Source organism: Nothoprocta perdicaria, unplaced genomic scaffold (assembly GCF_003342845.1).
Source record: "Nothoprocta perdicaria isolate Ctin4 unplaced genomic scaffold, notPer1 scaffold_37, whole genome shotgun sequence".
NCBI classification, from domain to species: Eukaryota; Metazoa; Chordata; class Aves; order Tinamiformes; family Tinamidae; genus Nothoprocta; species Nothoprocta perdicaria.
The window spans coordinates 1,004,920-1,030,366 of NW_020455610.1; positions in this window are offsets into that span (position 1 = coordinate 1,004,920).

Genomic DNA, 25,447 nt, shown 5'->3' on the forward strand with positions numbered 1-25,447 from the left:
CCCTTTCCACTAAGATATTTAGCAAACATTGGAAATGCGATGGATGCAGCGGAGATGGATGGGCAAGTGTTGTATCAGTAATAAGAAACTGGCTACTGCGGTGCTGTTTTTCTAATTGTTGCATTATAGTCAAATTAGCACAGACCTTGTCCAATACAAATACAAACTGGATTCCTTTCAGCGACAGGACAAGTAGATAACACGCTTAATAGATACAAAGGCAGATTTACCATTCCGAGCACGACGTCACGCTAATTATGTTTACTCTAATTGAAAGCAAGGTTTGGGGGAACCTGGAATTGCTCATAAGTTATTTTTTAATAACTGAATAATAATAAAGTGYACCAAACGTTGATCACAAACCTTTCGGTCTTTCAAAAATCTATTGGAAAAAAAGAGAATTAAATGAAAAGCGGAGTTTGGTACAAACAATGCCCCAGGGCAAAAAAACAACTAACACTAGATTTTCCAGTCCAGCCATAACACAAATCAATTTGAGCGCACTCCTATGGCCAGACTGCCAGATTGTTATGACTGCTAATTCACTCAATCAAACAGTGCATTAGCACACGCGGCACCAACAGCCCGAGCAGCAGCTCACACGCGTGCACCCTCCGCCGCGCATCCCCCAGCTCCCGCGTGCGCGGCCGCCTCTCCGCACTGCCGTTCACCTTTGCCTGATCGTGGGGCAAGACTTGAAGCGGAGAAACTCAAAAAAACCACAAAACTTTTGAAGTTTTTTTTTTTTAATTTTGTTTGTTTTGTTTCCTGAACGAGACTCAGGGAGCAAATTGTCACCGGGGCTCATGGCTCAACGGGCGCCGCTCAGCTCCGCGCCGCGCGTTCCCGGCGGGGCTGGGGCTGGGAAGGGATCCTGGGAAGGGACCTCGCTGCGCGCGCCCGGCCCCGCGCTCCGGCGCCGCCTCCCAGCGCCGCTTCCCGCCGCTTCCCGCCGGCTCCGGGGCTGGGCCCCGGGGCAGGATCCGGCCCGCGGGGAGCGTCCCGCAGCTCTGCGCCAGCCAGCCAGGGGGTTGTCTCCGGTGATGCTAAGTGATGCTCCAGCCAAGGACACGCTGTGCTGGAGGATGCAATAACCAGCGGCTTGGGAGCCTTCTCCTCCCCTCGCTCCCTCCTCCTCCTCTTCATCCCTCTCACACACATGCAGGCTGGAAATGCCACGAGCCAATTAAGCCACTTGCTTATTTACAAGTTATTTTTTTTCCTCCTTTAAGTCGCCATGCTGACTTCAAGGGAGTAGATTTCAAACTCTCTGAGTGAAATAATGCGCATGTTGGTCTGGGTCCCTCGCTCACGTTGCAGATAGCAGAGCCGAACGGTGCAGCGGGTCAGGTTCCCTGTSGTGGTGGGCAGGTTTTCTGGGGCAGGTGACCGGCCCTCTCTGCTCTTAGCCCTGTTGCACCAGCGGCCAGTAGCTGTGGTGGCAACAAGGGGACATAACYCTCGCACGAATTAAATTAGGGCTGGATAGACGGGGAACCTTCTGTGGTGTCTGACTTACACTCGTGCTCTCATTACGGCTCTTCAGCCCAACGTGTCAATCCAGCTTCCAACAGGTAGGAAAAGTCGCTCAGAGCGATAATTATGAAGTACAAAGCCCCTGCCGCTAGATTATGTTAAAGTGACGATATAATCTGAAATGCCCTTTCCCATGCTCCCCTCCTTCTCCCCCCGTTTACAGAATTAGTTCAGTCAGATACTCCTTCCCTAACTCCCAACCCAGGCGGAGCGGAGACACCGGAGAGTCGACCCGATATTTAAATTTTTTTTTTTTTTTTTTTTTTAATAACGCTCTTTCTGTCTCGGTACTCGGAGCGGGTTTCGCATCCTGGGGGAGCCGCCGATCCCCCGGGCGCAGTCCCGATCCCCGCCGGGCGCTGCGGATCCCCGGGCGGGGGCGGCGCCGTCGCGGTCCGGCCCGGCCCGGCCCAGCCCGCCCGGCCCGGCGGGACTCGTCCAGCCCCGACACACGCCCGCCCGCTGGTCCCCTCCAAAAACGCTCGCCCGCCTCTGGGCTGACGGTCGGCGACTGGACTGCCTTGTCCTCGACTCGCTGCCTCTTCCTCGTCCAGGCGGTTCAGCGCACGACAAAACGTCGGGGCAGGGGCCGGCACCTGCGCCGTTCCCTGTATTTCAATAAAAAGAAATAAAACAACTGCAGCCACAACAAAAGCAATCCAATTTTTTTAACTGATCTTTGGTGAACGAGGGGGAGAGCCTTCAAAAGCCCGAGCCGTTGCTCGAGAAGTTTCATCTCAGAGCGRAATTTTATAGCGAGTTATAAACTCCTGGTAAGAAGAGGCTGTTACAAATGGAAGTGCTGACACAACCTTAACTATGGCGTGTAAACGGCTATCCTATAATATCCATTAAGCAGAAAGAAAAATAAGATGGCTGATCAATAATTTATACAAAGAGTACCAACTGCAGACATAATAACTGTAATGTTTGCAAAGCAATCGCTCGCTCTCCAGGCTTAACAGTAAACTAGTGGGGCTGTTAATTTCCAACTCCTGCAGATAAGAATACAAACAAATTACTTAAACTTGCGTTTTGCTCGCTCCTTCGCGTGCCTCGGTAGGATAAAATAAAATTTAATTAGGACGCGAGTTGGGCAGCTCGGGGAGCACCCCCCGCCTCGCCCGGGAAGGGATGGTGGGAAAGGAAGGGATGGGAAGGGAAGGGATGAGAGCGTCGCTCGCAGCGCTCTGCAGGCTCGGAGGCAGCGTGGCCGGGCACAGCTTTGAGCGACGGGTCGCCTTTGGGTCACCCTCGTTCCCCCATTCATGCACGGAGGCAAAATGAAGCCATTTAACTTCAAAGAAAAGTCGCAATGTTTTCCAGCGCCACGAGCAGAAACCCAATCCCTCCGCCGGCGCGATAGGGATCAGCTGTCAGCGGACAATGCCGCGCTTGGCATGGAGAGAGCTGCCGGGGGGCGGGGAGGGGGGATAAATCTGCTTTAGGGGGAAAAAAAATATTGCATCTTCCAGTATCCTAAGCGGGGATGGGCGAACAACTGTTCCCTTCATTTGCATGGGAGCGCTATCTGCCATTTCCGTCTACTGCGCGGCGATAACAAAGCACAGGAACAAAGTCTGAGAGTTGCTAAGTAGGCTCGGGCAATAACGCCGCSTCCCCGCAGCAGCACCGAGAGATCCACGTCTCGGCCAAATAGCAGGGGAGCAGATGTAAAGGAAAAAAAAAAATTGCGTCCTCCCCCTCGGCAAACTCAACCTAGAGGGAACAATTGTTTTTATTTTTTTTATTTTTATTTATTTATTTTTTTTTACTGAGCATGCCTTAAAAACCTCGAATTTAACCAGACTCTCACAGCTCTTCCCACAGCTTTCGGCTCGTGCTAGCAGTAGCTCGGCGAGTGTTTTGTGCTATGTAATGGGAACGGGTAAAATACCTTATTTCTGAGACCACCCCCCTCAACCAGTCTAAGCTGCATTATAATTACATTTTATTTCTGAGCCCTCAGTTTAACGCTGAGTGTTGCCCTGCGAGGACCCACATTGAAGCACCAGCACCACCAAAACCACAGTAATTTGCAAAAGAAGAGTTGCCCGTTGCCCGCTTCGCTTGTGCTGCCTTTCCAGGGACCTGTCCCAGCTCCGGTGAAGCTGAGGGTAGAAAAGAGCATCAGGGACAGACTGCTGTCCTGAAGAAATCTCCCAAACAGGTTTTGCTCCCCCCACACTCCTGGCCGCAGATGACCCGTTTGATGCATTCTGGAATATCGACGCTTAGGGAAACTTAATCAAAATCGCAGCGCCCACTAGCGCCCGTGGGCGCCCGGGAGCCGCGCTCCGCCGCGGCCGCCCCACGAGGTGCTGCTTCGGGGCTCGGCTCTGGGGCAAGCACGAAATAAAGGGGTGACTGCGTCAAAGGCAAAGTTAGGCTTAAATTCTTCCTTAGAGAGCTGCGGGCTTGCTCACCTTCGCTGTGCAAGCTCAGAAGTTCAAACAAAAAATAATTGTTTTCCCCGTTTTCCTCTTCGTCTTCCCSCTTCACTGAACTGCTGGCTGAGGGGTGAGAAGGGAGCACATGTCCGACAGGCAGCAACTTGTCGTTACAAAGGGGCTTAGAGAGGCCGTCCACCTGCAGAAACATCGGGACAAACCATAGAATTCGCTAGGTAGGTTTGGGGCACACACCTGACATGCACAACTGCAGAAGATCTGCAGGGCAGTTTTGTTTGGCCCTGCTTCCTTTTCTTGACCTTTATTCTTTTTTTTTTTTTTCTAYCTGTGAGGTTCATGGATGGTTAATAGGCAGGATTTTGAGCATTTTCCTCCCATCCTTACAGATTTTCTTAGAAACTCTCTGCTATTCTGTCTTTCAAGATTAGGACAGGCTTTACAAGGATGATCATACGCAACAGTCTCGTCTGTGTAGAAGATAAGCAGTGTTGATAAACTCAAGACCAGGTTCCACAGTGGCACAGAACGGCTTGAGCATTTGCTYGTTGTTGTATCCAGTGCATTGTTTTCTTGAGTACAGGTTTGCTCCCATTCAGATCCCAGCACTTACTGAGATGTCCATCATAATGCCATTTTACATGTATGGAACCTGTATGAAACTGTAAAAGACAAATATTTGCAGTACACACACTTAATTCAGGTGCAATGGACTAATCCTGGCATTTCCTAAATCTGCCTTTAAAAGTTTCTAGTAAATGATTGGTCTACATTGTCGACACTTTCTGAGGTGTGGAAATCTTGTTTAGACAGGAAAGAAAAAATCACACATGTTCTAGAATAATTTGGGCAGAGTATCCTGAAATTGCCTAGTTGATGATGAAAGTCAAGCCAGGATTAACTTGAGTGTCTCTTCTATCTCTTTATTTGACAGTTGCATCTTTTTCTTCTTTCTCATTGCTGCTCTACATTGCTATATTATAATAAGCACCAAAATATATGCCCAGGTAGTTCTTTATGCCAAGAATTTGTTACACAAAACTGCACAGAAGCCACAGAATGACGAAGAGTTGAAAATAATTTGCAGCACCCCACAATGTTCTCACTGTCATATTTTAAGAGTAGTTTAGGGGGGAGGGGAAGCAGGGGGAGACATCCATTAAAACAGATTAACTACTTGGCACAGACATTAAATCTGAAAAAAGTTTCTATATCTTTATGCTAAGCTATGTATAACACGACCAAAATAATTTCCCTTAAAATATACATGGCTGATTTTTATGGATAATGGCAGAAGATTTTTACTATGACTATTTGTTCAAATTTATAAATAATATAACTTCAAATATAACTTCACTGATACTTGTTCCTCTTCAGTGCTCAGTGATTTACATGCAATTGAATTTTATTAGAATGAATACTGGACTTTAAGCTTGTGTATTTGAGTATTCCTACAAAGTAGTCTTGGAATATTTATCCAATAAAAATAGAGTTATGGATATAGCAATTCCTTCATGCTTTTTTAGCTTTGGGCATGAAATGGWTTTTTAAGAAGAGACAGGAAAAGCATGCTGGAAAAAGCAAGGATTCAGATCACAAAATACCAAAGAGGCAGAAAGAGGGAAGATAGATGAGGGGAGAAGATGATGCTTGAGTCCTGTTTTTAAAAACAAATGAATTTTAAGTTAAAAGCAGTGATTACATTTGCATAAGAAATGAATTTAAGATTTTTAAAAATACATATGAGGAGGGAAAATCCAATAATAAAATCTTATGCATTACAAAATATTTTTGATTTATAAATATTGAGCAACAGGGCTGTTTTATTAAAGTTTTCCTCCTAAGCATGTGATCATAAACTCAAAACCTAAACTTCAAAGTAAGAATGCTGAACTACATCAAGTTTCTTTAATGTACTTGTTTGGAAACACACTTAATTGTAATCTCCTTGTTTAATTACTCTCTTCAACGTGTGGCTCGCTCCCAGGCAGTTCAGGATTGTTGCCGTTTCGCACGTGAGGAGCGATGGCCTACCGAAGTCTAGATGAACAGAACAAGYCGGGTATCATGCCTACACTTTCCTTTGCTGTATGACTTAATAGGTGTGTAAATCCCTCAGTGCACATGCCATTTTGGCAAAGTTCGTGAGGGTGTAGATACTCTTTGCCAGGCACGTAGGTGACAGCATAAAAGTTAGTGCTGCTGTTTTGCTGAAGACACAAGTAAGACACAAGCTGCCTTTTGCTTGGCCCCACCGTCTCCGCTGACTGGGGCTTCAAATGGGGTAAAAGTGAAGGGAGACTCTTTGCTCCTGTATTCCTATTTGCGTTCTGGTTTATAGCAAAATAACCAGTTCGGCAGGTCACCTTAAATGGTGGGAAACCTGTTTTGGAAGACCAAAGTTATGCTTTTCCCACAGCATGATTCCCTGACTGGTAGCTGGGGACATAAGCAATCCAATATTTGGAGTGTAGTGGTGACGGCTTCTCTGTTCCTTCGGAAAATGCAGTCCAGTTGAAAAATTTAATGCAAATGGGAGAAAGGCTCTCAAAGTAGACTCTCACATGTCTCAAGTAAGCAATTGAGTCACGTCGCTCAAGGAAGGAATCCAGCCCATTGCAGCCTGCTCCCTATCGATATCATGTTCTACCTCATGCTAATACTGAGGATCTTTTGTCCTTCTCTGGTAAATTCATGCCTGCTTTGAAACCAGGACCCCTATGCAGCTTGCATCCTTCTAAATTGTTATTCTTTGGCTTTTACTTTCTGTTTTAAACTCTCCCATCTAGCAGCATAAGGCTATAGTCAAAGCAAACATTTTCTTAACAGCTTAAAGTTTTATTCTTTACTACCAAGCTGAAATAATTACAAGGAAAATAATGCATACAACAGTATATATAATCAAGTTAAAGTATTTTCTTGAGTGCTTTGCTTCCTCCTGATATAAACCCACAACTCGGCACACAATTTGCAAGCAAGGCCCAATAGCTGAATACTTTTAAATACAGTGACAGATAATGGTTGCAGTAAATACAGATACAGAGGCTACGTTTATGCTAGCAAATCAAACTTGCCTGAGAATATTCCTAGGCAGTAAAGCCAACCAGCACATATGCATACCATACACTCCCTTCCTCTCCAAAAACAGTAGTGGGTAGTGGCACCAAACTGCCAGCTGGGCAGGGTGCCAGCAATCTGCAGCTTCTCTCTTCCTCAAACTGCACCAAGGAATTGCTTTTTAGGATTTTGCTTGGCACAAGCCTAGTGTAGGGGAATGGCCATTTAAACAATTTAAGAGAAGAGACAGTCATGCCCCCATGCTTGGGAACATTCCTGGCACTGTTTAATTTACTAGTTTCCATTTTTTTTAAGCTTACATTAATATTGGACATTTTTATAGGTACAAGCTCTTGATCTTGCAATCTTTATATGGGCAACATTCCTACTGACTTCTAGAAATGATTTATTTTTTAAAGTTTTGCCTTAGCTGGTGAGGAATTCAGATTTGGCCTGTAACCTGAAAAGCAAAAGAAAAGAAAATGTGGAGTTTGCTGAAATGCTCTCTTAAAACTCCTTTCCAGTGGCATTAATGTATTACTCACGAATACAGAGCCTTCTTAATTAATTTAGCAGCCTGGACTAGAGATTCAGGTTCTTGTGCACTTGTGCTTTTGTGCTGGTTATTTGAAGCTGAAAATGTAAACATGAATGCATTTTCTATACAAGACTGCTATAGAAATGTTAGGGAAGGCAGGGCACATTCCTTGCTGGGCTTTGTATTAGATTTTTCACAGACAGCCAGTATCAGTCCCAGAAATCCACTCGGGGAAGTTACTTTCTTTTTGCAACAGGTTGACTGCTGTTGAATTTATAAGGCTGCTTGTAATGTTGATCAATAGGAACACCATAAAAAGCATTATGCAAAGGGACAGATGTTTCACATATCTTCCTCCAGCTAATATGAACTAATATAGTACTGACCTGCTTGAGAGTCACATAAAGGCAATGTCTTGCATTTCTTTTTATAGGTATAGCCCATTTCAAACAATCCAACAGATACAAAATGACAGAGAAAAGATTATTGTTTAGAATTTTCACTTTGCGATTTACAAATCAATGACATTTGCATCTGTCTTAACACATTAGTGAAACGGTCTGTAAAGGAAGACTGTTTTGCAGACTGAACTGAAAAACAAGATTGAACAGAAAAGTATTGCTTGTTTTATTCTGAACCAGAAGATACTATGAATGATATACTTGACACATCATAAATTATAGCACACCAAACACCAGGAACAAAATTACTTTTTGGCTCAGTCTTGCAGATTTTTAGAATCTATTGTGATAGTTTAACCCTACAAAAGAAAATATCTTCCTTTCTTCCACTTGAACAGCTTTCAGATAATAATACTGAATTGGAACTCTGTTAGATTTATTTGGGAAATAGTTGACTTTCTTTTTATGGTTTGCTTTTCCCATGAGCATGTTTTAGTACATCTCTCTTTTTGTTCTTTTTTTTTTTTTTCTTTTAAATTTTTTAATGACAAAGACCATAAGTACTGCTGGGAAAAATAAAAAAAGAAACTTCAGCTTTTTCTTTCAGCTCCGTGTTCACTGGCRTCTGACATAAATTCCAGCAATCTCCAGCTCATCTCCACATTTCTTATGCAGACTACAACGATCACAGAATGTAGCATTCTCCTTGCTTGACGTTGAATTATAGTTCAAGATGTGATTAATTAAAAAGACTGGGCAAACAAGGTCCCCATATGTGTGAAAAGTCTGATCTCTCTTTAAGGCTCGGTTATTTCTCTGATAACCACCGATTATCTCTCCCGCAGAAGCAATTCCAATAAGGCAAAGGTGCCCTCTGTAGGGGAGAGGCTGTAAATGGTGATGGGCTGCGAGAGATGCTTGCAGAAAGCAAAGGAAAAAAATAATTTCTGAGTGCTGCTGTTCTTGAAGTGATGCTGTGAACTACATCTCCTGTACAAATGAGGGAGAGYGAAATAATGGAAAAGCTGCATTAAAATAAAGTTGCATATAATACTCTCAACTGTGAGTAACATTTAGGGACAGTTATGTAAAGAGCTGCCCTGACATTAAAACAGGTAGCACAGTGAAAGCTGAACAGCAGGAATATTTGGAATAAAACGAAATATGAATTTTGGTCAAAGAGCTTTATGTGAATACAAGACTTTAGACTTAAAGACTTAAAACAATGCTTAAAAATGTCTTTGCACTGTGTGCTCTTAGAAAGTTTATGACAAGCGGATTCATTAACAGTCCCAGGGGGTTAGCATATTGCTGGCTAAGAAACTGCTTAGTCCACAGACACATCTTAGCTGGTGTGTCAAATCTCTAGTGGCTATTTGCAAGTATTGAGGGAATTCCTGCCTCAGTTTATACTGGCAGCTAATGCCAGCTTAGAGAGAGGCACAGAATTGGACACTAGTTCATTGCTAGCTATTAATTATTTTTGAGGCTCCTGCTTTCATAATGCGTTAAGATAACCTGTAGTTCTTGCTGTCTTGATTCGCTCTTTGGTACTCTTCTTCTCTCCCTTTTACATATATATTTATATATATACTTATGTCATAATGATTAGATTGATAGCACATAGTGACCTCCATTACTACATTACTATGCAATAAATAACACAAAAATCTTCAGGATTATCAGGGTTGTGAGCTAACCTCTCCCTCTTTTTTTCCTTTATTAGAAGCATATAGCAGAAGCAGAAACTAATTCTACAATTTCATTCTAGGCCTTGATACATGTAGGATTACTACAAAAATCTAGATAAAATGAAAGTGTAGGAAATGAAATTCTGTGTTAGTCTGGAGCTGTCAATTTACAGTCAAATTCATTCCTAYGTCTGATTGTAAAGAGCAGTTTGGCTGGGGAATAGTTAATGATAACAAGTTTTAAAACCTATGGATTGCTAGAGGGGTTGGAGTTTTTTTTGTTGTCTACATCGTTAATCATGTTCCATTTTCCTTGGTCATAACGTCAAGCCAGGCTGGCTCTTGAAAGTGGAATTGAAGAAAAGGGTGAATGAAAACCTTACTCATTACCTTTCTTCATCACAGATTTTTTTCAAGACATTTTCTTTTCTTTATTCCACTGTTGGAAATAGTAATATGATGGAGATGTCTTGTGATTTAGTCCATGAGAATGTTGAATGAGTATTTTTATTTTTATTTTTATTTTTATTTTTATTTTTATTTTTATTTTTATCTCAAAGAACAAACTCTTTCAATCTATTGAATAGGCTTTGAAACTTCTGCTTTTGTTTTACGACAAATACTTACACCACTCTACTTACTGATTTACAGGAGACGTTTCCGAGTGCGTCTACCTAAACAAAGATCTGGAAAAGGATGGARGCTGTGGACCTCAGTGAGCTTTGCCCCTTCCATGTCCTGTTGCTTGCTTTGCGCACTGAATCTGATGCTTAGCAGGGTATTCACTCTACCTTCTTTCCCAAGAAAACCTAATGCAACTCAGAGGACAAAAACCTAGATCCTAATTCCACAAGGAAGGTGGCAGGTGCTACCATAATCATGCGACTCTCTCTCACAGGTGAAAGTCCTCATTTTTCCCCTGACATCAGAGAAGTTACATTGTAAGATCCCTGGCACAGATACTCTTTCATTGCATTTAATTCTTGTTTCTTTAATAAAAAGCCATAGTTATATTCAAACGGCTGTCCTGAAATGTGTGAGTAAACTCAGGGCAGGTCTCTCTCAAATTGCTCTTGGCTCTATCCGACCAATCAGTTAAACAAATCCAATGCTATTTTTTCCCTGTTGCTAGATATCTTGTTTATTAAATCCTTCAGATTTATTGTGTTGATCCTTTTTCTAGTTTATTAAACTTTATTTGTTTATTTGTTTTCATCCAGAGCGTGTGTGTTCCTCGGATTTATCATACAGAGCTGCTTTCAGAGAGTGTTCACAGAGCCTATCTTTAGCTTCTTTGTTTATGTGTCAGAGATAGAAGCCTTGGCTCCCTATATACCCAATTAAAAGTATGGATGTTCAGTGCAGGAATTCAGTAAAGCTGAATTGTGGACCCAAATATGATCCTAGGCGATCCAGGACTAATACTCCTAAGTGAACTGAAAAACTTCTTAAAATTTTCTTWTAGTCTGTCTAAGCAATTTCTCTGTTTACAGTTTAAGCTGCCGTTCTGAATCTCATCAGTCACCATTTTTCTCTGTACCATTCTCCATCCATTTTGCTCTTTACTTTGTTATCTTTTAGTTGTTATAATACATGTTAGTACTTCACATTYTATCTTGTTTTCTGAACTTTTTTAAATCTATTTTTAACCAACCATGATCAACTTTGATTTGGAAAATCGTACTACATTAAACCTCAGTATATGATTCGTTATTTTTAAGTGTCTTTCCCTTCCTCTCTTACTTTAAGATTATTAGAACATTCTGTAGTACACAAGTCAGGTTTCACTTATTTCCKGTTACTGTAATTGGTCTGACCCTTTCTTTCAAATCGGAGGTAATGCAAACTGTAAAAGAGAAGTGACATTGTGGAAAGCCTAAAATACCTGTTTTCTTTTAACTTTCCATTCACAGAGTTGTATTAATTTTGCTCAGCTATCTTCAGCTTTGATACCACTGCCCCCAGCACTTTTCCTGAATGACTGCCAACTGTCTTTGGGCTCTGTTGTCTTGCATTATATTGCTTGGCCCCAATCCTGAAAAATTTATACACTTGAGTAATTTTACGCATGAGAGCAGGCCCATTGACTACTGATGCATAACGTTATTCAGGAGTGCAAGCATTTTCAGGGCCTGGATAATTGTTTTGATTTTACTGGTCAATCATTGCAAAGTATTCGTAATGGGATTCTTTACACAATTTTAGAATGTTTTTTTCTTTTCAGTGTCCGCAAACCACCTCTAGTTTTGTACAGTCACATGGCTTTGGAGAGAGGGTAGATGCTTTTAATGGTTAAATCTACTCTTCATTTTGTATTTGTTGTGGTGGTGTCCACAATCATATTAGACATTATCTAGCTGGATTGGATGTATTCTGATTTCTTTAGTATGCATAACTTTTTGGGGATTGTTTTACAGTACAGATGAAAGAATCAGCTATTGCCAATTAGCTACCAAGCCAGTCTTGGAAGACTTTTATTACAGTAGCCCTAAATCACCATATAAATACATATGTTCCATTACATATTTATTCATTTATAGTAATCTTTTTTGGCTGATTTACTATATATACTGCATAGAAATCACATACAATTAATATCTCTATATATGCATACATATAAAATACATAAATTTAATGTCTTCCAATTACATCATAATTGGAATAGTCTTGCTGAACTCTGTAGCTGGAGAGGATGAAGAGCATTTAGTTCAATAAATCTGAAACAGCAATTACTACATAAGTACTTCTCTACGTTGTACTCCTATATTTTACTATTTTTCATCCCTTCACTTGGCCCCATTTACATCTGTAACTAGTAGTCAGACCTCCCTGTATGCATGCTTTATCCAATTTAAACAAACACATCAAAGCACATAGGTTGAAACCTAGCTGCTGCAAGTCTCCAGGCTTTTCCTGAATCAAGGAAGCATTGCCACATTTTACTGGTTGAGAATCTGGTCAAATAGATGCAAAAAGCATTTTTTTGCTCTCTGACTGAGGTTCAATATTGGTTTCAACTTCTTTTCCTTTCACATTCCTTAAATACTATTAATTTACTTTAAGGTCTTTAATAGTGCCATCCTACTTAAATCATAATCTTCTTTAAAACTTAAATAGAATGAACTTCTTTTTGGTCCACTCTGCTTTTATTCTTTGAAGGATGTCCTGTCAGTCTTATCACTACACAGATCTCAGTAATAAATAATATTTCCTTTGGAATTTTTCCCCAGGATTGTCTATTTCCTGCTGAGGGCTCAGCAGTTTGAGAATAAGCAGTCTACATATCCAGATAAAATAGGAACAAAGCTTTAGGTGATAARGCCTACTCAGTGTAAGCTTTCTTCTGCAGCTTACATTACCCCTGAGATCTCTATCAGCTTTGCTTAGATATTTAAGAAGTCTTGTACATATTACAAAACTTTACTGATTTCACATACATACATATATATATATATAGATAGATTTATACCCTTTGTGGAGCTTGAAAAAGGAAGATTTTTTTCTTTTTTTCTTTTCAAATTTATATTCAACTTCACTTGCAATGTCATGGTATRACTAAATGCTGATGTCTAATGCATTTTTCCATAACCTTGATTTTAAGTGTGTGACTAGTTTTAGTGATTTCCATACCGAATCGGAGTGTTCAGGCAACATATATTATGTCAGAACCATTTCAGATTCTCAAATGTATAGAGAATTCTAAGTACTTTATTTTGATTTGAAGTCACCAATCTTGTGTGGTAGTGTTGAAAACAGACAAAAAATAATGAAAACAAGTGATGAGCACTGGGTAATACAAAATAGAGAGTCTATTTCAGCTTATATTGACAGAGTGTTTTGCCATGTTGGTTTATTAGTTACAAAGCATAACATGAATAGGTCCCTATCTACTTTTTCGATGCACTTATCACAAGGCTATGGAGGTGATGGTTATTAAACTTTTCCTTTTACATGAAATTAAGCATTTCTGTTTTAACTTTTAGATTGAAATTCATGACAGTACATTGTGGGGATTGTTTAAAAATGAAGCTATACAGATTAAATAGAAAGAGATTTTAGATAGCATTTTGTGGAGATCAATAAAATGACACGAAACTAGTAGGATTAGGTTTTGTCCCTGTGAAATTGATGACAGAGAAAAAAACCTAAGGCTTCAACTTAATGTTGTGACTCATTCTCTTTCAGGTCAAGATAGTCCACTATCACAAGAGAAAACCCATTTGCACTCTGTAGCGCGAACAAACAATGTGCTTGTGGATAAGACTTCTGCACAAATGGGGAGAGAGGGTAAATAAAAGAGGTAATGGGAAATATATAATACAAATATTATATTATAAACTGTGGTCTTGGCAAGCATAAAGAAGCGTTTTAAGAAAACTGTTTTGTGGATACTTCATAAAATATTACTATTATTCCTTTGTATATTTATTYATTTCCTAACTACAATTTTCCCTTACAGATCAGAATGCAACAGGGCAGGAGGTTAAGAATCTGAAAACTGGAATGTGATCTTGCAGAATTAAGGTTTTGGATTTGGAAATTAAATAATTACTTGAATAAGAAATACCCATCTAGTTTTTTTTTTTTTTCTTTTCTCAGTGAAGTGTCATATTTCAATTCTTGCTGTGGATATAATAATTTGTGTTGGGTATATACTGATAATCAACTACCACAGCCAAACTGAATCACATTTTGTGTAGGCATTTCCCATTCCTTTCACTTTGGTTTCCTTTGCCTTGTAGCTGAAATCTATTTTTAGAGTGAGGCTGGAATTCCTTGCTGGAATTCCTTGCAGTAGCCTTTTGTTTTCCATTTTGTACTCTTGACACTTTGTAATTAAAAGGGATCTTTCTTTGTTTTAATTTTATTTTCAGTTTGGTAGAGCAACATTTGTAGTCATTGCTGACACCTGCTAGCTGGCATGCTGTTGCATCTTAGACTCGTGACCTGTCTTCTGATGATCATCATAGAATGCTTAAGGAGTCATGGTCAGTTTTTCTCTATTTGGAAAATAGTTTTTTTGTTGTTTGTTTGGGGGAGGGATCAATTGTGTCTATATGAATGGAGAAGAGCATATTGAACACAAAAAATTATTCAGTTATCATTTTGTCTGATGATTCCTGATTCCAGTTTTCCCTTTGCATTGTCTTTTCCATGTTTCTCCTTCTGTAATTCAATGTTGAAGTCATTTATCACAAAGAAGTGATCTATGTTTTGTTAGTCTGTCCGTAACAGCTTGGAGACAGCTGTAGAATTATCTTTGTTTTCATGCACTCTTCTTTTGTTGGAACATAATAAAGATTTTTTTTTTTTTGGATTATGTTCTGGAATCTGATGTAGGTGCCACACTAGTCTATACATCTCCAAATACTTAGTTACTTCCTTTATTATTATTATTATTATTATTATTATTATTATTATTATTATTATTATTATTATTATTTCCTGTTAGAATAAGCACTTCTTGAATTCTCATCTTCTCTATTTTCTTAGTTGATGAAATATTTATTCATTTGTTTGATGCACTTGGCAGGTCTACTGTAAAAAGCATTTTCTGCAGTGCCTCCTGTTCCCCTAACACAGTGGCTTGTGTTCACTCTGCTTGACTCCAGTTGCACTTAGAGCAGTCTGGCTACACCCCATCTAAATAGTCCTGGTCATTGGTGTCCTCTGAGCTCCATGTAATTTCCCTTGTAACCCCAAGACCCAATCTTCAGTTTTAGGGAAGTGTTTATATTAAAATGTGGGAAGTAATGTGTGAGTTGTGCAGTTAATCCTGATTTACCTGAAACTGGAGGTGTGCTGGGTACCCTAAGGCAGAGCCAGAGAATACCCGAAAGTCTCAGAGACTGCAAAGCTTTCTAGAAGAGTGACAGACTCATCACTGATGGAGTGATTGCTGGAGCAATACTCAGAATTGCATGTTTTCTTTTGTTGTTGTTGTTGTTGTTTTGGAAGAAACTAGTTTGTACAGTGTAAAAGAAAACTTTAGGACAAATTAATATTCAGCAGAGATCATGAATGAATGATGACCCAGGATTGAAGCAGGACATAACTTACTGACAATGAAAATGTACTCCATGGTATTCTGATTCCAAAAACATAATTAGCTAATTCTTTTCTGCCCTGGAAATCTTTGATATTTGAAAACTTGGGTGAAATCCAGTCCACTTAATTTTGGCACCTGGCTTCAGATGTCTAGTGAAGCAATTTTCTTTCAATAGGAGTTCAATTTGGTTGCCTAAGCATAGTTACTAGTGCCACTTAAGATGCCCTAGGGTATTCAAACTGCCACATATGTCTGTCAAGATTGACACAGAACTCATGGGAGATCCATGTTCTTCTCAAATGGCAAATTAAATCCAGTGCGAATATTCTAGGCCACCTAAAATGTCACTGAACACCTATACTAGGTAACTGAATTGAGCCAAATTTGCCTAAAAATACAGGTATTTGAGTGCCTCCAGAAATAATGTCTTCACTTCTCTTACCCAAATTTAAATGGGTAAGCATAGTTAATTACATATCACGTGAGTATTTAGGAAGTAAAACATTTGTACAATTTACCTCCTTTCTGGAAGTGCATACAATCACACTTCTGAAGTACAGAAGTTTTAATCAAACAGAAAGCATGACATAATCACATTASGACATTAGTTGAGTGCATGCTTGCCAACACAACCTTTAGATGTTGTTCAAGAAATTATAGATGTGGTACTATCTCTTCTGGTTTCATTTCATAGTAAATCAGATGATCAGTGATATCTGGCCTGTAGGGCAAACTGCATCTCTCAGCTTTCAGCTTCCATTATCTCGATCCTAACAAAGATATGGAAGCAGAACAGGAGATGCTCTTCAGATAGCTTCAGGAAGAAACATTTCCTGTGTCTGCCATATATATATCRGTTTGAGCTTCTAACTCCAGCAACTGCAACATCTATGCTTCCTAGAATCACAACAGAAAGCAAAATCCAACCTCCAGAATAAGATACTTAAATGAAAGCGTCAGTAAGTTGAACAGGTGCCTAGGGTCTCATTTTAGGCAATATAAATATAGCTGATACAACCAACAGCACCTGAGGAGTGATTCAGCTTTCCCRAAAGGATTGATTCAGTTGAATATTTGAGTTGTCATATCTTTTTGATCATTAGCTACTATTTCAGAAAGGACCTTACATGTCTCATCTGCCATATCTGCCAGGTTTGTGTGTATGTATCAGCTATCCTAGACTATCTCAGAGGGCATGAAACGCCTGTGTGCATGCTGCTGAATTCAAGCCTTCAATTTTGTTGGTACTTTTTAGTCTCCACTGTTCTACTGATCTATCCAGTAAGGGTATTTATATGAAATAGGTACTTAATACCATTTGAGACTCTATACGGAGTCCACATCTGCATGGCATACAGGACTGTCTAGGGAGGCAGAAGGATGGCAAGTAGAATACTCTAGACATGTTTGTTTCCATAACTGAATCGCAGTTACTGTCTCCACTAATAGAAGTTTAGGTACCTAGGACATAATGCACTGATTCTATGTACATATCTTCTACTATCTTATATGCCCTAGGATATGTAGAGTATTTGGTTGTAGATATAAAAACCTATAAGAAACACAGTATCTTTCACTGTGGAACAGGAAGGTCAACACTTAAAATGACATTAACCATTAGCATTCAAGCTACTGTTTGCACCTCTTTGTGCCTATAGTTACCTACGATAGATACTTAGATTTACGTAACTTAACCTCAAGCTGAATCTCACTATTGCAGACAGATAAAGTAGGTTAGAAAACCTTTCCAAATTGCTTTCAAGAGCTATTTCTTTTCCATCTATAAATTTTCAAGGCAGTGGGTCAGCCGCAATGCTGAGGTGTCTCTGTTCATTCATTAATGGCAATATCAACACCAATCAATGCCTATGAATAGGCATTTGCTCAAGAAACTCTATAGCTATTTCATATTAATATGAAAGTTAACATGAAAAGTTATGAATAGTTAGCTAAAGCCTACAATGACTTTTTACCTTTACTATTATTATTTTTATATAGCAACATGTATACTATACAGTGCATGAAGAGTTTAAGTGTTTTCTTATAGAGCAACTTTTAGAGCATAATTGATTCTAAAGAAACAAACAATCTGGAAGTGTATATAATACAGCTTTTAAGTACTTGATTATATAAAAAAAATCCATTTCACATTATATGACCTTATTTTGAAAGTCAATATGTAAAGAAAGAATGTTATGAATTTCCAATACAAGATAAATTGTAGTTTTTAATCCATAGAGTGTGAGATGTGTTCTTGAATTTTAACTACTTTGTTATATATTTGAATAATTGTAAAAAACAAAGGTCTTACGTTGGTTTAGACTTCTGTCTTGGCAGCCCAGATTGCATAACATTTAAAGCCAAACATTAGCTAGTCTTCTCTGCTATGTGAGGAGATATTTAGCTATCTTGGGAAAATAGTTTTGAGAACTTTAATTTTGTTTTTTCACTTGAAGAAGCATTTTGCAGAAGTTTCTAATATTTATTTTAATTCTCCTTAAGGCAAAATAAATGTCAAATGTGAAAATGACMCTATACAGAAAGACCTTTTCTTCCATTAACATGTAAGAACTAGTTTTCTAAACTTACYGTTCTTTTAGGCATTTCTAGAGTCTTCTTTGACTTCCAGATCTTTGCTTTCCTTCTGTCTCTAATTTTTTTATTGCTCTTCTCTTGTCATAATCATAGTGGCTCTAATATATMTCTTTTTGGAGGTGGAAACATCTATATTATTTCTTCTTATGTGTCTGTCTYAGATCTCTATTTCTTCTCCCTCCACCCATCAAATAGACTTTTCCTTTGCTGGCAACTAGCCAGATATTTCTAGCAAGTCTCACTGTCTTAACTGCCTGCTGTTTGCAGTTTCTGTGGTTTTAGACTCAGATTCAGCCAACTCCGAATCGATGAATAGCTTTAAATCCCAGGGAGACTTTAGTGAAGCAAAAGCAGAAGACAGCAAAGAAAAAGCTTTCACTCAGTAAAAACTTCCACACAATGTACGAATAGCTGCATTTATAGTTTATTCCTAATTTTGATCTGAAAAATGCTGTTGGGGTTCAAGCATACTCTCAAACCTAAGCAAATAAAATTTGAGGCATACTATGGGGAAAGAAGTTGGAAACCCATCACTCTTGGGTCGTGGAAGACTCCCAGCACGTACTTACTGGCAGCGTCAAGGGGATGGATACAACTAATGACAAACTAATGCCAGTGACAACTCAGGATCCCTATCATGGACACGTGGCTGACATTGGGTAGGCAGGTTGGACCATGTAGCGCAGAGGCAGATGTAACCTGCAGGAACCAAGAGCTTCACTACTGAGGGGGCATCTGCTTATGGATCCCTTTAATTGGCCATGGGGATGTGTGGTTCCAGTCAGCTCGGTGCACTGGGCTCAGCCTTCTCCTTCCCTAGGGTAAGAAAAACCCAGAAATCCAATCTTTTCCCCCCCMAAAAAAAGAGGTGAAAATCAGGGTGGGGTAAGAAAGCTAATAGGGATAGAGGATATGGAGTTAGTTGTAACGGGAAGTCATTTGTTCCATTTGAACTAACCTGATCAAAGAGGAAATGATTTGGGTTTGGAGGGAAGGTTTATAGCAGTTCTATTTTTTTAAAAACAACACTTTCGCTTATCTGTAGTATTAACTTTCCATTTCCGCTGCTGAAGCAGATGTTTTGCTTGTCGCAGACATTAAGGCACTCTTAATGTGCAGTTACTGAATTCTTTTCTAAAAGAGCATTTTAAATTTGACAATGTTTCTTACATTTTTAAAGCACTGACCTCATTTTGAAAAGATTTTTTTCCAATACATATGTCACTACTAGAAAAATATTAATCTGCAAAACTTACTATAAAATGTCTCCATTTATTAAACATCTACTGTACAGACATCAGCTGTCACAAAATGCAGTCATGCATCCTTGTGAGTCCTGGCATTCCAAAATGGGTTTGTTTCAAGCAAGAAATATATTTTCTTTGTGGTTTTATTAAAATAAATATTTAAACAAATTCCAACAGTTAAAAATATCTTTCCAAATGGTACCCTAAAGGGCTAGAAACTAAATATTAATGCACCAACAGAAAGATTAACTTCCTAGAAAGGCAAACCCAGTTAAGATTAATTTTCCTTATGCTCAGACCGATCACCTTTTCTGGGTTATAGTGACCACTTCTGAAACTAAAGTTATCTGAAAATAGCAGAATGAAAGCAAATATTCTAAGTTAGTTAAAAGATGACCTGAGTGCTTGATACTCTTTCACTATTGTTTTAATTTGTATATGCATGCATTTGATTCATCTTTACATTTTTGTTTCTACAGCTTTAACTGCCACTGCAATATAAACTTTCACAGTCTTTTGGGGGCAACCTAGGAAATGTTTGCAGAAGAAAAAAGGATCTATCATGTCCAAAGGGATACAATAGATTAAAAAATAGTTAATATTTAATCAAGAGATTTCTCTAATGATGATATCCACTCCAAAATACAATGGAGATTATAAATAAACCAGAAGGAGAATTGAGAATTACAATATAGTGCTTAGTAACCACTGTTACTAAGCACTATATATTTTTTTTTCCAGAAAACTTTATCAAACACTAGCTTTTTTTTTTTTTTTTTTGAGTATTGACACCTTCAAGTGTGTATGCTTTTGCTTTTTTATTTCTATCCTTTCTTCCTATCACGCAATCTGGGGTGCATTTGAATCTTTTTCTGTAAGATGTTTCCAAAATTCAGTGCTGTAATGACGTTGCCTTTCCTCTGACCTTGGTGAGTTAGTTTGAACTTCCTATATGATATATTTTTGGATGAGTTCCCCACTCCCAATTAGGGGTAATGGGTGCCTAAAAGCTGTGCCTGGGAGTTGCTGGAAGTCAGCACTGATTTGGCCTTTAGTCCCCAGCAACTGCAGCTGTACTGGGGGAAAGATGAGCAGAAAAAAAAAAAAAAAAAAAAAAAGGGGGGGGGGGGAAGAAGTGGTGTTTATAAACAGCAAATAGCTAACATGAAGTCAAGTTGTTGCTTTAAACAGAGATTGTGCTTCTTGTGTCATATAATGAATACAACACATATTCCCCATAATTATAGCACTTACTTTTTCCTGTCCAAACATTTTGAAACTGATGAAGAGTCAAGAAATATTCAGTCTGGAAATCCTGCAACATAAGGTGAGTGTATGTCTTTAGTCAAAGGAGTTAATCCCTCCATGCAGTCCTCCAATTATTTTTCTTCTCCAATAAGTGTTGCTTCCTTCTTATGTCCAGAATGAACTCTATTCAGTAAGTGCTCATCAAGCCCCGATCTTAATTAGACTCTAACAAAGCCAAACAAACAAATCACTGAGCCTGGATAAAGGCATGTGGGATAGAGTGTGTGAAAAGAAGCAGTTAGACATTTAAATTGTTTTACATTCTTAGCTGCTATAGGTGCTACAAAGCAACTGATATAATTTATTACTGCTTTTGATGGTCAAACACACTGAGCTGAATTAAGGCCACATGACTTCAAACAGTTCTGTCTGGCTGCTCATCTMAGTGGGTATATGGTTTCCTCATTTTGCCTTTTTTTTTCTTTTCTTTTCTTTTCTCCTTTTCTTATACATCTACATTTGACTGTACTTGAGTTCCCTTACATGGTTTGTATCATCATGAGAAACCGATAAAAATTCAGTCTTATTATAAGTGTGGTTTATTCTGTCCCTATATTTCAGAATGTATATCCTAATTTGATATTCCTATATATATATAATCAGTCAACACTTCCCTTTTATGTTTTTTGACAGAAACACAGGCAGTATACCAGGCAATTAGTCTGAAGAATGATTCCCAAAACAGCCTGCTTCTACCCTCATCCTTTATATGTTTTGCTGATATGGGATGTTTTGCCAGTGTTTTTCAGTTTTCTTCTCCTAATTTTTGAACAAAAGGTTCATTTGCTTTTATGCTTACTGTTTGCTCCTTGGCTATTGTCTTGAAAGAAACTCAGGTCCAGAAAAGTAGTATACTATTTTTGAGGAGAAACTGTCTACATTTTACTCTTAAAAACATATTTATTAGACATGCATTTCAAAGGTTTAAATGCATTAGACATGCATTTCAAACAAATGTTAACAAATTAAACTTCGATATGATTCTGAGGTACACTACAGCTTATTATAGCTTAGCAGTCCTTCTACCCTCTGTCCAAGGGAGAGGGGAATAAAGAGATAATATAGGTAATATAGGTAATAATACAATCTAATTATAATATAGGTAATATAGAAACAGAATGTATCTCCATATTATCAGTTCTATATATGTGTAATGCCTTTAACTTCAAGAGATAAAGTTATTTTCCACATATATGTCCTAGATGACAACCTTTAAGAACTTTCAAATCCAAGATTTTTTGTGTTCTTTTCATTCTCCCCCCCTGAATCTTCATTACAAAAGCATTTTAATATTTCAACTGTTTCACATGCAACAACATGCATACAACAACTAAAAAGGGACTTCTTAAAACATGGTCCAGATTTGTGAGGAACTTCATGGTTCAATGAACATTTTATTTAATATGGAGATTGTATTCTGAGTTGTTTGATTTGCAGAAATAACAAGCCCAAATGCTTCAGTTTCTAATGGTAATTAGTTTTCAGCCTAGACAGTCTGTTTAGTTATATATTTACTACCTTGTAAAGAACTATCACAACAAGCCCTAAAGCATTATTTGAAAATTAATAAGCTAAAGAAAGAGGAAATTCTTCACTTTTGCATAGCAACACTCTTTGTATTCTACTTTTTGATTGCAAAATTCAGCTTTTCAATTATAGGTGTACTAAACTGTGATGCTTGAAAAACTATAAAAGGCAATTATCAATGTTTCTTAATACCATAAATGACTAACGCAAGTACATTTTACTGTAAGGGAAACAAAGACTCATACTGTGAACAGAATTCCTTTGCTTCCTGACTCAGACTAGAATAAACTTTGATTCACATACTTTCAATGTTATTTGCAATTAACATTAGTTTCTGTGGTGGTTAAAATAATGTGCTACAGATTCCATTGCAGTTTACATATTAGAAAATAAAGGCACATTATTTCTCCATGATTTAAGGTTCACTTGGCTTCTGTGACATCGGACGAGGAAGAAGGCAAAGGGTACAACAAAGCTGGTTGCTGTGCTTGATATTTTCCTGCCTTATTCTTATAAGAAGAAAACACATGAAAAACTCACTCCTTCACCCAGGTATATCTTCTTCTGTTCGATCTCTTGTTGCTTTACAAAGTTAATGGAAGAAAAGTCTCCCTTGCCAGATAGTGTGGGTTTTTTGCGGGGCTGGACTCTTCTTCAAGGCTCAACAAAGGGTGAGCTCTCAGCAGCCTTGTGGGCTAAGAATGCCTCCTTTATACTCCCTCAGCATGCTTTGCCATTGATTTCTGCCTCCGAACATGGATAGAGGACACGCTTGAGCTGGCAGAAGGAATCACATCATGACATAGACACCTCCGAAGAAGTATGCATTATGGAAATCTTCTTAACAAAGAGTGTTCCTCGGTGATCATTAGCATTAGAGGTTCTCTCAACCCTCTCTCACAAATGGCAATGGAAAGGAAAGAAGGGAACATTTTCAAACCTAGGAGAGACTGACTCTCTCCTTTTGTCCTGCTGTGTCAAAGAGCTTTAAATGCCTTTTCATTCCAACRTAGTATAATTGCTTTTGTTCAAAACCTGATCCAGACTTCTCAGCAGTAGAGGCAAATGTGTACTGTTTCAAGGACAAGAAAYGAAGTCATTTACTTAGCTGCTCCTCATCTCTATCAGCTGTAAAATTCAGATTGTTGTGTGTGGCAGTCTAAGGAAGGAAAAAAATATGGAGCAGAGCAGAAGAGATTGATGGAAAGCCAGACTTCAGGTTGACACGAAGCCTCTCTGGTCGGATTTCACTGAGGGAGGAGAGCTGTCAGGGGATGAACTCTCAGCACTGGGCTGGGTGGGACATAGCACAGAGCCATGCAGCACGTACTGAAACTGTGGCCACCTCCAGGTTCTGGACATGTGCAATGTTGGCCTCAAATACTTGTTCCATGATGCCATGATGGCACATCACAGCTAAGCCACTATAATGACTATGGCTCCAAAAAGACTCCCACTATCAGTCTTCCATCTTAAAAACACCAATTGCCTAATAACTGAGAACTGGATCAGAGATCTGGATCAGATTGAGAGAACTAGATTAAATCATGTCTTCCTCCCTTTCCCCATCTCCTTGTCCTATCCTTTCCACTTCCTTAATCTTCCCCTCTCCCCTTTCATTTTTTCCTTCCTTCTTGCCCTCCTCCTTTCCTTCTTTCTTTCCTTCTTTTCACAGATTTTTTGGAGTTGGAGACTCCAATCTCACTGCTGAGATAGGGTTGGATGGATAGATAGAGAAACAGATAGATAGATAGATTTAGTCCAATCTCCCTGCTGAAATAGGGTCATCTATAGCACATTGCCCAGAACAGTGTCCAGTTGAATTTTGAATATCTCCTTAGATGGAGTGTCTGTAGCCTCTCCAATAAGCTTGCTTCAGTGAATAATTTTGCACAGTCAAGAAGTGTTTTCTCACGTTCAGACAAAATTTCCTGTATTTCCACATGTGCCCATTGCCTTTTCACTGGGAACCACTAAGAAGAGTTTAGCCTCAAACATGCTCATAAGGTGAGAGGCTTTCCTGAGCTTTTTCTTCTCTAGGCTGAACAGTCTCTCCTCATATGAGAGATGTTTTAGTGTCCTCATCCTCTTTGTGTTCTTTTATTGGACCTGCTCTACTATGTCCATATCTGCTTTGTACTGGGGAGCCCAGAAATGTCACTGCACTTCAGTGCTGAGCAGAGGGGAAGGATCATCTACCTTGACCTCTTGGCAGTGCTCTTCCTAATGTGTGGTGCCTTGCTTAGTTATGGTCAACTTGGTGTCCACTGGAATTCCCAGGTTCTTCTCTACAGAACAGCTCTCCAGCATGTGCTAGTTCATGGAGTTTTTTCAGGACTCTGAACTTCCATCTACTGAACCTCATGAGGTTCCTCTCTGCCCACCTCTCCAGCCTGTTGAGGTCCCTCTGAAGGGCAGCACAGCTCTCTGGTATATCGGCCACTCCTCCCAGTTTCGTATCTTTAGCAATTTAGCAGTCTTTAATGAAAATATTAAACAGCACTGGCTGTGGCATGGGCCCCTGAGGGACACCACTAGTGACTGTCTCCAGATGGATTTCTTGTCAATGATCATTACCCTCTGAATGCAGCAACTCACACAGTTTCCAATCCACCTCACTGGTGGTTCCCTCTTACCTAGCCTGTGTGTAGTTCATCACACTACAAAATAAAACGGTTCCTCTTTTTCCTTTCTTCACAAAAAGTTTGTTAGAAACATCAGTTCTGAACAACAAAAAGAGCAGCAGCAACAGCAACAAAACATGACCAATCTGCTGAATCTGAAAGCTCAGATGTGCTGCTCTACACACAGGTGAGCTGCACTAACTGCATTACATTTGTGTAACTGTTTGCCAAGGGCACTCTTAGTTTGAAGTCATTCCCACGTAATTTTGAAAGTTACTGCTTCTTACTAGCAAAAATTGGTCTGAGCCAAATTTCCAAAGAAATTACAGAACCACGTTAAATTTTCTGAGACTTTAAAAAATATTTTCTTTTTCTCTTCTCTTCTCTTCTCTTCTCTTCTCTTCTCTTCTCTTCTCTTCTCTTCTCTTCTCTTCTCTTCTCTTCTCTTCTCTTCTCTTCTCTTCTC